The sequence below is a fragment of the Cucurbita pepo genome, chromosome LG01 (genome assembly GCF_002806865.2).
Source record: "Cucurbita pepo subsp. pepo cultivar mu-cu-16 chromosome LG01, ASM280686v2, whole genome shotgun sequence".
NCBI classification, from domain to species: Eukaryota; Viridiplantae; Streptophyta; class Magnoliopsida; order Cucurbitales; family Cucurbitaceae; genus Cucurbita; species Cucurbita pepo.
The window spans coordinates 15,933,750-15,947,112 of NC_036638.1; the positions used below are offsets into that span (position 1 = coordinate 15,933,750).

The following is a 13,363-nucleotide window of genomic DNA, read 5'->3' on the forward strand; positions in this document are numbered from 1 at the left end:
AGTACTACTAATTCTCTAATGAACAATTTTTTTATGATCCAACTATAAACTAAGTCTCTCTTAGATTAGAGAGAGGTTGGGGTGAGACTCCATTGTTCATGAAATTAAGAGTTTAGCTACTCATTTACTTTCCTTACATGAGAAAGAATGAATTCCATCTTATACGATTATGTTCCAGCTCCTTATTTGGTCAAATCTGCAATTTGGTAGTCATACGCCCTACAAATCAAAAAACAAGTCTTCATCACTCACTTGATTAAGATTTAGTTACATACGATTATTCCGTGAAATATTATTTTCTTAATAAACAAATCTATAAGAAAATATTAAGTATTTCGAAATTCATTTTCCTTCGGATAAAACACACATTTTAGATTTTAGGTTATTACTTGAACATAATTCTCTCAAATGTTTAGAAGTTCATTAATTTCATTCCCTTATACCTCAACTTTTTGAATGATTTCATAACAATACCTCTAGATTTGCCACGAAAATACTCCAAATTATAACTAACATGACCCATATGCCTTGAGGTCATCCCAAGTTGCAGGATGTTGTTGCCATCACAACTCACTGGGTCATGCCATTGAGAACGGGCACATGTGTCGTTCATAATAAGTTTGTCTCTACGTGAGGGTCACAACCAACTCTGTTCATAACATGGTTATGACATTCTCTTCCACTTAAATTAGTCATTGTCTTTGATGACTTGCTCGGGGCACAATCCCATTGCGGATTGGGACGTTCTCCCCACTTAATCTCGGGATTGTCCCCATGACAATCCACACTTTGGATTGTTGGAGACTTGACCTACTGGAATTAATCGTGCTTCAGACAAGTATAAATTTACTAAGCACTTAACTTCTCTGTTGTCATAATACTTATCTTTTTTACGCCTCTTGGTCAGCTTGAGGACAAGTTCGAGTTGATGCTTATGACTTCTCTTTGTCATATGTTACCACTTTCTGACTCTCTCTCGTCTGTCGTTGGGTGAACTTGCCCCAACTTAACTTTAGCACTTCTCTTGGTCAATCTACATACTCTCTAAGCTGCACATGACGGTACACCTCGCGGGGTGTGGCTCGCAAGTCAACCACGACATTCCTCTCTTGATTGGTAGTGTCATTGTTTCTCACAAATAGTTATGTTCAACACACCATCCTTAAGAAGGCTGCTTCACTATCGCCTAATTCACTTGCTTTGTCGTCGAGAGCAGGCTGTTCATATATGGGTTCGTTGAAAATAAGCACTACTGTGGGGGAGTGACATAATATCTACAACTCAAAAGTGTGAATAGATATGAAAATATTATTACTCAACGAAAAGAATGCAGATTTAAGAATGAAAAATAGAATTGGGATCGAAGGTTCAATGTTCATTGATATTCACCATCTTTAAATATGATACAAGATACCAACTAATGACTGCAAATAAGGAAAATATAAACTAACTAAATAGAATAAAATAAAATATATTATACAGAAAAATATTAACGGATTACTAATATTAAGATATATTTTATAACTAATATATTCTCAAAATATTAATTGATTACGCATATTTTGACTAATTCAAACTAACAATAAGTTACCCTAAATTTTGATAGCCTCCCTTAGTCCAAGCTTATTTATCCATAACTTCTAGAGCCTTCCGAACAACTTCAAGCTTCACTTTGGCAAGTGTCTTAGTAAATATGTCTCCAACTTACTCATTAGTATGTATTTTCTGCAATTCAACATCCTGTAATAACACTTTCTCTCGAATACAATGATAATGAGTTTCAATATGTTTCGGACAAGCATGAAACACCGGATTTCCAGCAAGTTTGGTTGCACTTTCATTATCACAATTAATTTGAATTGGTTGATCGAGAGTAGTCACCATTTCTTGAATAAGCCTCCTGAGCCACAAACATTCTTTAAGTAACCAGCTACATATTCTCCTTCACAACTTGACAAAGCCACTCAATAAAAATGACTTTGATTTCTCATACATTAATCTATAATTTAGAGGGCCCTTGACGTAAAAAAGAATCTTTTTTGCTGCAACTAAATGAGTCTCATGTGGTTGGTCCATCAATTGAGACACAACTCCTACTGGCGATAGTTAAATAGAATAAACTACCAACAAGTTGACGAAAGAATGTAGCATCTACTAACAACTTCCCTTCATTTCTAGCTAATTTGAGATTTGGTTACATAGGAGTAGTTTTTTCTCTTGAATTTTCCATATGAAACAGTTACAATAAACTTGATGCATATCCTTTTTTAGAGAGAAAATAATCATCCTCACATTTCTTAATTTCCAAACTCAGAAAACAATTTGTTTCACCTAATCTTTTCATTTCAAAACGAACAGACAAGGCATCTTGGAGACTACTGATTTCAACAATATCATCACCAGTAATAATCATGTCATCAACATAAAGTAAGAGCAAGGTGCATCCAATTATTGTTTTCTTAACAAATAAGCTCGGATCAACACATGAAGACTTAAAACCACAAAAATTAAGATATTGAGCAATCTTACCAAACCAAGCACGAGGAGCTTGTTTGAGTCCGTACAATGCCTTCTTAAGTCTGCACACATAATCAAGATATTCCTTAGAGGTAAATCCTTGCGGCGGCTCCATAAAAATATCACGATCCAACGTTCCGTAAAGGAAAGCATTTTTCACAGCAACAAGAGGAGCTTTGTGTCTATCAATTCTACCATCAACTTTTTTCTTCACCTTGTAAACCCACTTAGAAGTAATTAAGTCTGCATCATGAGACTTTGGTACAAGTTTTCAGGTGTCATTTTTTTCGAGTGTTGGAATTTCTTCCATCATTGCATTTTTTTAATTCTGAAATTCCTTTAGCTTCACTGTACAACTTTGGCTCATTTTCACTTGTATCTCCCATAAAAAAAACAAGACAGAACATAAAATTGATTAATGTCAACTATAAAATCAGACAAATGACCTGATAACTTTTTCTGTCTTTGAGGATCTTTTTTCATGTGCCAACTTCAATATTTGCAGTGGCTTCTGTATTCTCTTCGGCTTGAATGTCTGTCGCAATTGAAAAAAAATTTCTCCCCAACGTAGAATCATCAGAAAAAAGTGCAACAGTAGTTGTATTTTTGCTGCCATCTGCATCGTCTTTGTAACTTGAAATTTTATCAAACACCACATCACGAGACATAATAACCATCTTTGTTTCCAAATCCATACACCTCCAACCCTTTCTATGAGTATCATAGCCAACAAAAATGCATTTCTTGGCCTTTGAGTCAAGTTTAGTTCGATTATGTTTTAGTACATGAACATAACAAATAGACCCAAAAATACGAAAATAACTCACATTGGGCTTATGATGATAAATCAGCTCGAATGGTGATGATTCTGTCCCTGGTCATGGAGGCAGCCAATTTACAACATGACAAGTTGTTTGAAAAATTGATGCCCATAACTCTCTTGGAAGACTCCTCACATGCGGCCAAGACAAGCAAACTAATGTAAGATGAGCTAACTTGCGCTCAGCCACCCCATTTTGTTGCGGGGTTTCTGGACAAGTTAGTTGATGCTGAATCACATGCTCCTTATAGTATTCCATAGAAAGAAATTCCCCTCCATTATCAGTGCGCAAGCACTTGATTTTCAATTTAAATTCTTTTTCCACGGCATGCTTAAAAAATTGAATAAACTTTGAAAAAGCTTCACTTTTGTGTTCCAAGAATTATACCCAACTGAAGCGAGAGAAATCATCCACAAACACCATCACGTAATGAAGGTCGGTATAGCTTGCTGTTCGCGTCGGTCCCAAAGATCAGAATGAATCAATTCCAATACTGTTGAAGTTCTACTCTTTGAGCTTGTGAAAGGAAGACGATGAGACTTGCCATATTGGCAGTCTGGACAAACCTCATCATGCTGAATATCTTTAAAGACAGGGACATCATCAAGAAATTGTTTTGTGGATATTTTCTGCAATAACTAAGAACCCACATGACCCAAACGAGCATGCCAAAAAGTTGAGCTTGCATTATGACCAACTTTCTCTTTATATATTCATCACTGATAAAACATACAAAGATTTTTTTTTTCCACAAAACTGGATATCAGCATTAACATGTTTCACATTAGAAAGTATTTGAACATCTTTAGGACCAAAAAGAACATACCCTCCTGAGTTGTTATTTGTGATACAGAAGCAAGATTTTCTTTAAACTAGGAACATGATAAACGTCCTTGAGTAGAACACTCCCATCATTCAAATCTCCTTCTTTCGTCACAAGATGCATTGAATTGCTGTCATAATGACCTTCTTTTGACAATGTGGACGAACGTCTGATAGAAGAGTTTTGTTTCCAGTTGCATGATGAGAACAACCGGAATCGACAATCCATTCTTCATTGTAGTCTATAATGGCATGAGCATTTGCAGAGACATCATCTTGGAGTACAGCTGAAGTCACATTTGTTGGCTGGTCAAGAACCTCAGTGGTTAAGCAGTGTTCTCAAATTGGATCGGAAGAACTTTTACTTTCATGTACAGCATTTGCTTCTGATTCCTGCATTTTAACTCGGCAATTTGGCTTGATATGACCTGGTTTTCCACAACGATAACACACCACTTTCACCTGACAATCTCGTTTAAAATGACCAAGTTTTCACACCTGTAGCAAGCTTTAAATGACTTCTTTGACGACTCTTCACTTTTGAATTGATTCCCATTGCTTGATGAAGGTTTTGAATGAAAATTCTGTCTCCTTTTATCTTTAACATAGAACACATCTTCTGACTTTGGGGAAAACTCGTTGCTGCTAGTCATTTGCTTAATCAAGGCTTCCTGATTGGAAAAATGATTTTCCAATTCAATAAATGTAGGCTAATTTGCTCACCCTTGTATTGAAACAAAGGGTATAAAGTCTTTTCGTAATCCATGAATAAGATAAGGCCGTAATCGAGCATCACTCATTGGCTCCTCAGCATCTAATTCTGAAATTTCAAAACACAGATTTTTCACTTTCAAGAAATATTCTTCAATCAAAAATTACCTTGAGTTACCACAGCTAGTTCATTCTCTAGAAATTGCAATCGAGCGGTATTTTTCTTAGTAAACAACTTTTGAAGTGTTTCCCACACTTGTTTTGGTTACTTTAAATGGTCAATATATTCCTTGCTAATCAAAGTTCGCAAGGTGAATAAGGCTTTTCCATATTTGATCTTCCATTGTCGGCATAATTCAGCATTATGTGGAGTATCTGCTGGAATTTATGTGTCATCACCTTCAATTAAATCCCACAAATCTTGCCCATGTAAATAAGCTTCCATACATAACTTCCAATAATTATAATTATTGCCAACAAGCTCTTCTATAGCTATACCCACAAGAGCACTTCCACCATTCATCTCGTTTGAGTAATAATATCAAACCCTTGGTCACCAACTTGGCTCTGATACCTGACACAATATCTACCGCTCAAAAGTGTGAATAAATATGAAAATATTATTACTCAACAAAAGAATACAGATTTAAGAATGAGAAATAGAATTGGGATCGAAGGTTCAATCTTCATAACTAAGATATATTCTGTAACTAATATATTATCCAAATATTAACGAATATCTTCACTAATTCAAACTAACAATAAGTTGCACTAAATTTTGACAGGGAGGACTTTTTATGCGCGTTTTTTCAAATTCATAAATTAAAAGTACTATTTTTAAAAACAACTAAAAAATTGAAAATCATTTGGATAATTATGAACGTTTATTTATAGGGATTAAGGTCAAAGTGTGGAGAAAAGATTTATGAACATGATTTTCCAAGATGGTGAGAGTATTTATATTTTTTAATAAAAAATAAAAAATTCAACCAACCAATTAGTTAATTAAATGATTTTAAAATGAAAGCAATATTTTGATTTAAATAATAAATGAGTGGAGAGAAAGATATGTCACTTTCCCCATTTGCATTCATTTATTAACAAAATCCAAACATTATATCCCATTGGTGATTTCAACAAATTGGCCATCAAATTTTTATAAAAATTCACAAGTGGGATTTATTATTATTATTATTATTATTATTATTTTTTTTTTCCAAAAAAGATTTTGAGGCCACAAATGTTAGGTTGGATACTGTTCCCATGTCACCATGCTTCATGTTCCATGACACGACAATATAATTTTAAATTAAATTAAACTAATTTCTTTTTAATTAATCAACTTGGTTTTTCCCTCAATATTTTTTTAATTAATTGTATTAATAATATTTTCTTTACTTGGGATAATTCAATTTTCCTTTTAATATAAACAAACTACTTGGTGGTGAGTTTTTAGAAGAAAGCGTTATTATATTTTAAAATGAAGGAAAAAGGGACCACAAATTATTAAAATTAAGTGCTTATAGCAATATCGAGTAAATAGTGATACAAATTCCTTTTTAATTATAATTAGTGGTAAAACGGGTACCTCTAAAATCTCTCCAACAACTTCTACAAATTTTAAATCAAAAACCTAAATGGGTTTAAGAGTGTTTAAAACATTTGATGATTTAAAAAAAATTGAATTGACTTGATTTAATCTATATGGTTTAAGTAACAACTCAAATAAATGAAAATTTTATGAGTTGGATTGGTTCGATTCATATGATTCCGAGTTGAATCATACCATCTGAATTTATTCTTAAATTTTAAGAAAATATTTTTTCTTACCGTACAATTATATATTCATATATTTATTTTGATTTTATAATTATAATTTTTTAAGTCTCTCGAAATAAATATATACATAAATGTTTTATATATTCACGATTAAATTTTATTAAAAACAAAAATTTGAATGAATGACTAAAATAATCCAAACCAGACCGATTGAGTTAGATTAGGTTTGTTATTTAATAAAGTTTGCTTACATTAAAAAAATTACAACTCATCATATATGAATACTTTACTTTTTATTTAATATTGAAAAAATATAAATGATTCGACAGATCTCTACATCATAAAAATCTTTGTTCTGACGTGTGCATACACGATCAACGACTCCTTGACTAACTAATAAGTCAAATTGAATTTTCTCAAACAAACGATAAACGATAAAAATAAGTCATTTTGAATGAGAGTTTGAAGTAGTATGACGTATCTCCGACCTAAAGATCTAGCTCGTTAGAGAATGTGTAGGATTATGATAATGTTTTATGCTACCAATAAAGTCACTTTTTCTATAAACTCAATTACACAATATTTCATGTTCTTAAAAAATATTGGGATTTGAGAAGGAAACAAAGATTAAGATTTTCATCCTTTATTGTCTACAAATTTTGATTGTGAATGTAATATTAATGAAATTGAATGAATGTATGCTTAATTGGACCGTCCATTGTCTTTTCTTTTTTTTAGAATTTTCAAACCATGAAAAAAATAATGTTCTTCCTGAAGTCAACACCTCTAGCGACAATCAAGATTAACTCGAGAGTAACTGCTGCGAACTTATTTCGAGTTTTCTTCAACAACTTTTGATGAAAATGGTCGATGCAAGTACTTGATCTCCTTTTCAGTCCAGTGAACGAGTTTGTGAGACTTGCCGATTGGTCTTGTCTCACGATCGTCGAATCTTGCGGTGTTCTTCCCCTCTTTTTTTCGTTTCTCTAAAACCCTAATTCCCTTCTCCCACTTCTTGATCTCTCTTTAATTTTCTCTCTCTCTTCTTGGAGGTCTAACCAAGTGTCAAAATTACCGTTTTACTCTAAGTTGACTTTGACCTTTTTTTTTCTTTTTCAATTTTTTAATATTTTTTTATTTTTTCTAAGTTCATCGAAGTATCCAGAGCTCTTAAATCCGCCATACAATTCTAAAAGCTCCTGTTACACTACAGTATTTTATGTTTTAAAAAAATATAGGGACGAGAATGAAACCAGGATTTTCATCCTTCTTATCTATATAATAATAAAAATTCATTATATACTAAAAAAAACAAATAATGTAGTTATATTATAAAGAATTGTAAACAACTCCATGTTCTTCAAATTTTGATTGTGAATGTAATAGTAATGAAATTGAATGTATGCTTAATTGGACCATCCCATCCCCCACTTGCACTTAAATCAATTTCTAATGTTTCATCAACATCATCACCAACGTCATCGTTTTGATCTCTTTTGTAACTCTTCTTTACATTATTATTCTTCTCCATAATCCCATCTGATACATTGCATCTCATCACCAACAATCCATGGGTGGGAAGCATGGAGAAGTACTCATCTTTTCCCTCTCTTTTCATTTGGGTTTGAATCAGTTGTTGTAATGATTCTTTGTTTGCTTTTGTTTTTAGGTGATTTGGCCAACATTGGTTGCTAATAAGATCTTGAAGAAGAGATTAGGAAGCCATAACTTTGTGGCTGATACTCCAACCAACAACACCATTCCACTTTATGCTCCATCTTCTTCACTCACAAATGCCTTCTACAACCCTAAACCCATCCAAACCTACAAGTAATGATCTTTAAGAACATATGCGGCCTCTTTTGTTTCACCTTCAAACTTATGATCTCTTTCCCTTTTGTGTTTTTGTTAGGGTTTTTGTTAGTACATGGAATGTTGGAGGTGTTGCACCAAATCAAGATTTGGACATGGAGGATTGGGTGGACAGTTCTTGTGATATCTATGTTTTTGGGTACTTCTTATATAAATAAGCATGCATGTCGATATAGTTTCTGTCTCCGTGTCTTCTATTTTTGTGAGATCCCACATCGGTTGGAGATGAGAACAAAACATTCTTTACAAGGGTGTAGAAATCTCTCCCTAATAAACGCGTTTTAAAAACCTTGAGACAAAGCTCGAACGGGAAAACCCAAAGAAGACAGTGTCTACTAGTGGTAGGATCATGAATGGTTACAATTTTGCAAAATTCTCTCTTTATCTATATAATAAGTTAGTTGTATACCTTACCTGTGATGTATATATAGATATATTAATATTTATACATAAAACGTGAGTGGGGCAGGACAGGGTCAGGAGCAAGGACGAGGACGGGGATTGGGGATATAATCTCCATCCCTAGCCCCGTTTAGCTAATAGGGAGAAATTTCTCCTCTCTCATTCCCTGTTCAAACGGGGACTCCTCGTCTCATTTGAGTGGATCCCCGTATGACCAAGAGCCCGTAAGTTAAATATACATCTTTATCTTTGATCACCGATGCAGATTCCAAGAAATCGTACCATTGAAAGCCTCGAACGTTTTTGGTTCGGAGAAGAGAGAAATATGTGGAGGATGGAATAGAGTGATGAGAGAATGTTTGAAGAAGAAAGTGAAACAAAATTTCGAGTGTATCATAAGCAAGCAAATGGTTGGGATAATGATATCAATATGGGTTCGAAGTGATCTTCATCCATTCATTAGGTATCCAAGTGTGTGTTGCATTGGGTGTGGGATCATGAGCTGCCTTGGGAACAAGGTATTATTATACAACATATTTCAACATAATTTCTTGATCTCATGACTCAACAAAGCTTCATTCTTATGGGTTCAGGGATCGGTATCAGTAAGATTTGGGCTGCATGAAACAAGCTTTTGCTTTGTGTGCACTCATTTGGCATCAGGAGGAAAGGAAGGAGACCAGAAGAACAGAAATGAAAATGTTCGTGACATATTATGTCGCACTACCTTTCCCAACGGCCCTTCTCTTCATTTCCCCAAAAAGATACTTCAACATCAGTAAGCTCTATTCCCATCGACCTATCGACCTATTTAAATTTTAAAAATGCCCTTACCGTTAGTACTAATTTTAAAAAATATCGGTCAAATTTTAAAAATAACATAATCCCAGTTCAAAAAATATATATATTACTGTCAATATGGATGATAACTCTCTGTTCACACTTCATAGATTATCTCTCAACTTTTTAATCATTTTTTACAAGTTTGTGGGTATTTTTTAAACCCTATGATGTTTTTTTTTAAAAAATTAAAGATATTAATAAAACTTTTGAAAATTCAAGCATATTTTTTAAATAAAGTATTAAAGTTTTCATTATTAATGAAATCTTTGAGAAGTTTTTAACCCATTACAAATTCAACTTATTTTTTTGTCAATTTAGCGTACATCATGCTACAACATAAATAGATTATAGTAATTAATGTATGTTGTCCAATCAAGTAGTTAATTATTGAAAATTGCATGATTAACTAACTAGAAAGCTAACCTAATTATAAATAAATAAATATATGGTCGACTCCATTATTTCTTAGTTGAAATTGTCTTTATTCCTTTGTGTTTTTCTACAATTAAATATTATTATTGTAATCCTACAAAAATATTTCTTCATAATGTTTTTTGAATTCTTTGTATCGATATTTCTTTGTTTGAATTGGTAATTTAATACTGAGTTAACTTTAGTGGAAGAATTAAATATTAAAATAAACACAATTAAATCTATAATTAATTATGATTGAATCGATCTCTTTTTTTTAATATAGCCGAGTGATATTGCTTGGAGACTTGAATTATAGAATTTCTTTACCCGAAGCAACTATAAGATCGTTGGTTGAAAAAAAAGATTGGGACACACTATTACAAAACGATCAGGTAAAATTGGCTGCATAAATACATTTCTCGATCTGAATATAGTTCATACTTTTAATTAAAAGGTCATATATTCAAATGTTTGTGTTCTTAAATCTCGAGCTATTGAATATTATTGTTTTGTGCACGAGAAATGAAGCTGAAAATGGAGATGATGAATGGTAAAGTATTGGAAGGATGGGAAGAAGGGAACATAAAATTTGGGCCAACTTACAAATATTATCCAAATTCAGAGGCTTATTATGGAGGTGTTCATGGTGTAAAAGCTCAAAAAAGGAGGGCTCCTGCATGGTATTAGCTTCATTTTCTTTCTTCATTTCTTATGGCCTACCCTTTTCTAATTCTTGTCTTAAAATTTAGGTGTGATCGAGTTATATGGAACGGGAAGGGGATTAAGCAAGTATCATATGATCGAGGAGAATCAATGTTGTCAGATCATAGACCTGTAATGGCCATGTTCATGATAGAAGTTGAAACATCGACGAACTTAAAAACTTTGAGGAGTTTCTTTTTATCAAACAGGTTTGAACATCTCAATAATTCTAATACCCCATTTGTTGAGACTGATGAGGATGAAGACGGTGATGAGATATTTTCAACCGTCGGTTTCGTATGTAAAACGAAATTGACTTTTGAAAGTCATCTTTAAAAATATTAACTTAAAAAATTAGAGATATTAATTCATTCCTGTAACATATATATAGAAACAAAAAATTTAGGACAAACGAGAGTTAAAATTTTCTAGTTGAATTATGGTTCGGTTGACTTTTTATTTTATTTTTATATATATATATATATTAGTTTTGAATGGAATAATTTATGACAATAGGTAGAAATCATAGTTCTTTAGGCCAAATTTGATTTTTTATTTTGATTTTTTAATTTTGAAAGTTCTACTTATATTTTCATCATTTCTGTTCAATTGATTTCATATTTTTAGAAAGCATTTAAATGTTTGGTCAAATTTTAAAAATAAAACAAAGTTTTTATTGGGAACTATTAAAAGAAAAGGAAAAAAACTTAATTTTTAAAAACAAAAAATAAAAGACTACATGCGGGACCTTACAAATTAAACCGTTATAATGATAGAATCCATCACAATAATGTTTTTGTAATAGAAATGGGCCTCCAATAAGTCACAAGGCCCATTACTTAACTATTGGGCCTAATAATGCCATAGAAAACTTTAATTTAAGAATAATTAAAGTTTTCTATGCTACTAGTGTATACATATCATAAACATTGAATGCGAAAATACTTCATTTAAATTCCATAAGACCTAATCTTTATCTCAAAATACAACCATAGACTTACGTGTTTCGAAATCACCTTAAAATGACCAACAAAAAAAAAAAACTAAATAAAATAAATTAATTAATTAAAAAATCTTATTCTAGCCCAAGTCTAAGAAAATAAATATCACTACCCTATGTCATGGTTTCAAGTTGCGATGTCGTCGTCAGCTGTACAGGAATGTCTTACCTTAACCTGAAAAAAAATGTAATTGCACATAGCTTGAGTATTTAAAGAAATACTCAGTAAGTGACTCCACTAATGAGGTTAAATGCAAGAACATGTGAATGTAATGACGGAACCTATCATTTAAATCCATTTTCCTACGGTACTGTCCTAACGAGTAATTTGGATGTGTACCATATACTCTACATACAGCTCATACGTACGTATATATATACATCACCATTCACATGTCGTATCATAATCATATCATATTGTAAACACTTCGTGTTCTTATCGTCGTTCCCTAACTTATCACAACCTTTATATTCTTATACCTATCATAGTCATATCGTTATTTGAACGTACTCTAACGCTATCGTTCTAATCTATCATAATCTCATCCCTTTCTACCCATATCCTAACCATATTCTTTTTTCAATCTCTCATATCCATACCACTTCGAGACATAACCTAACCTTAACGTTTCGTGAACACATCTTACTTCTATTGTTACATTACGTTTAGTGCATCATTCTCATATCATATCTCAAACATATCATTAAACACATCACACGGTAAATATTAGCATACAATTCACATATTATAACATAACATAAACATAATATAAGCATATCGATTCAAGATAATTCACACATATCAGTATATATAACACGTGCAGAACCACAGGCACGTATAAACATCAAATATAACCATGTTGATAGTAAGGTCATTTACCTGATTAGCTTAAGTTGTTGTCATGAATATATCCTTAATAAAAGTTGGATTCTATCTCTTGAAACCCAATTCAACCTATGTGAGCCATGACATCAGTTTCAAATTTTAACTTTATAAAATTATTTCTCTAATTTACATGGATCCATAGTTAAAAGTCGAAATGTTATATATTTATAATTAAATTTTTATTAAAAATCTTATTTTCTATGGTTACTATGGTATAAAAATTTTATTAAAAATCTCGTGCTTTTACTTTTTTCCCTATATTTAATTTAAGTTTTTTTAAATTTCTGTATTTTTCTTTATTTTTCTTTCTTATCTCTATTGCCTTTTAATTTTGTTCGCATATATTCCAAATTTTTTCCAAATTTTTAGTAGATAACTGTTTCCAACCCTATATTTAATTTAAGTTTTATTTTTTAATTCTTGTATTTTTTTTTTATTTATTATTTTTTTTTTTATCTCTGTTGTCTTTTAATTTTGTTGACATGTATTCCAAATTTTTAGTAGATCACTGTTTCTAGATCTTTTCTTATCTCGAGATATAAATTTAATCTAATATTACTATATGATTTACTGGAATTACGATTGAAATTTAGT

The 13,363-nt window shown here is 32.0% G+C and overlaps 1 pseudogene; it reads left to right on the forward strand.

Moving 5' to 3' along the window:
• Positions 1–8,220: 8,220 nt before the first annotated feature.
• Positions 8,221–11,219, forward strand: LOC111806375 (annotated as a pseudogene).
• Positions 11,220–13,363: the final 2,144 nt, after the last annotated feature.